Source organism: Haliotis rubra, unplaced genomic scaffold (genome assembly GCF_003918875.1).
Source record: "Haliotis rubra isolate DU_JTF1 unplaced genomic scaffold, ASM391887v1 Scf2315, whole genome shotgun sequence".
Classification (NCBI taxonomy): Eukaryota; Metazoa; Mollusca; class Gastropoda; order Lepetellida; family Haliotidae; genus Haliotis; species Haliotis rubra.
Window position 1 is genome coordinate 42,120 of NW_025766354.1, and position 2,345 is coordinate 44,464.

Below are 2,345 nucleotides of genomic sequence, written 5' to 3' on the forward strand. Positions count from 1 at the left end.
TGGTGTAAACAGTATGGAACGCCATAGAAAAAAGAGAAAATATGAACATAATTTAAGAATAAACAATGAATTAATTGAACATGGCTTACCTTCAAATAACCAAGAAAAGTATCGATTAGTGGCCAGTCTTTATTCGGGGCATTTCATGAGTTCGGGATATGGTCGCACGTTCAATGGTCACTTCTTTAACAATACTTACAAATGTTGCTAATCTACACTGCTGACTATCTAAATCATGAGATTACTTTGAAGCTTTGAAAGACTTGAGAATGCAGAAATGACCAAAATTATCTACCAGGTTTCACGGGAGCGTGTCATCGTAGAGCAATGTTACTTCTCTGCCCGGACATGTCGTCTTAACAATTAGTACATAAAACATCAAGAAAACTTGGGAATAAAGACGAGCGTATATCGATACTGACAGATTATAGACTTGGACCATGCATGTAGTCTTAAAGCTTTAACACATAATGCTAATTATCTTACACCTTGGAAAATGAAGATCAACACTAGCTTAGACAGCGTTTAGTATTCTCGTTATTGATTAAAGTATACAAAATGTGCTGTATAGTCCTATGTTATAAAGTCACAATTATTTGATAAAAGATTGAGGAAAGTATGACGTATTTTAGAACTATGATAATAACATTAATGTAACTTGCACGAAGGTCGTGGATTTTCGTTTTCAATAGAACTGCAAGGTATAACGTCAGCAATATTACAACAGAAAAACTGCGGCAAGTGTACCCACCAGGAAGTGATATGTAAAGTAGGGTCTTGGGTGGGTGACCACAGTGAAGTGTGATCAACCAGGAAGTGATTATGTAAGGTAAGGTTTTGTTTAGGACTGACCACAGTGAACTGTGATCAACCAGGAAGTGATGTGTAAGGTAGGGTCTTGGGTGGGACTGACCACAGTGAAGGGAGATAAACCAGGAGGTGATATGTAAAGAAGGGTCTTGGGTAGAACAGACAACAGTGAACGGAGATCAACCAGGAGGTGATATGTAAAGTAGGGTCTTGGGTGGGACTGACCACAGTGAAGTGTGATCAACCAGGAAGTGATATGTAAGGTAGGGTTTTGTTTAGGACTGACCACAGTGAACGGAGATCAACCAGGAAGTGATATGTAAAGTAGGGTCTTTGGTGGGACTGACCACAGTGAAGTGTGATCAACCAGGAAGTGATATGTAAAGTAGGATCTTAGGTCGGACTGACCACAGTGAACAGTGATCAACCAGGAAGTGATATGTAAAGTAGGGTCTTGGGTGGGACTGACCACAGTGAAGTGTGATCAACCAGGAATTGATATGTAAAGTAGGGTCATTGGTGGGACAGACCACAGTTGAAGTGTGATCGACGAGGAAGTGATATGTAAAGTAGGGTCTTGGGTGGGACTGACCACAGTGAAGTGTGATCAACCAGTAAGTGATATGTAAAGTAGGGTGTGGGTGGGACTGACCACAGTGAACAGTCATCAACGAGGAAGAGATATGTAAAGTAGGGTTCTAGGGTGGGATTGACCACAGTGAACGGTCATCAACCAGGAAGTGATATGTAAAGTAGGGTCTTGGGTCGGACTGACCACAGTGAAGTGTGATCAACCAGGAAGTGATATGTAAGTAGGGGCATGGGTGGGACTGACCACAGTGAAGTATGATCAACCAGGAAGTGATATGTAAAGTAGGGTCCTTGGGTGGGACTGACCACAGTGAAGTGCGTGATCAACATGGAAGTGATATGTAAAGTAGGTTCTTGGGTGGGACTGACCACAGTGAAGTGTGATCAACCAGGAAGTGATATGTAAGGTAGGGTGTAAGGTAGTGGACTGACCACAGTGAAGTGTCATCAACGAGGAAGAGATATGTAAAGTAGGGTCTTGGGTCGGACTGACCACAGTGAAGTGTGATCAACCAGTAAGTGATATGTAAAGTAGGGTGTGGGTGGGACTGACCACAGTGAACGGTCATCAACGAGGAAGAGATATGTAAAGTAGAGGTTCTAGGGTGGATTGACCACAGTGAACGGTCATCAACCAGGAAGTGATATGTAAAGTAGGGTCTTGGGTCGGACTGACCACAGTGAAGTGTGATCAACCAGGAAGTGATATATGTAAGTAAGGGCATGGGTGGGACTGACCACAGTGAAGTATGATCAACCAGGAAGTGATGATATGTAAAAAGTAGGGTCCTGGGTGGGACTGACCACAGTGAACGGTGATCAACCAGGGAGCGATATGTAAAGTAGGTTCTTGGGTGGGACTGACCACAGTGAAGTGTGATCAACCAGGAAGTGATATGTGTAAAGTAGGGTCTTGGGTCGGACTGACCACAGTGAAGTGTGAT

The 2,345-nt window shown here is 43.0% G+C and overlaps 1 long non-coding RNA gene across 2 annotated transcripts; it reads left to right on the plus strand.

Moving 5' to 3' along the window:
• The first annotated feature begins 504 nt into the window (after positions 1-504).
• LOC124278127 lies at positions 505-1,808 on the plus strand. Of its 2 annotated transcripts, XR_006898993.1 has the most exons (4): positions 505-785; positions 846-895; positions 1,017-1,078; positions 1,261-1,808. It is a non-coding gene; the product is annotated as an uncharacterized LOC124278127 (long non-coding RNA). The 2 variants fall into 2 exon arrangements; XR_006898992.1 differs by having other exon boundaries at positions 773-878; positions 1,001-1,078.
• The last annotated feature ends 537 nt before the right edge of the window (positions 1,809-2,345 follow it).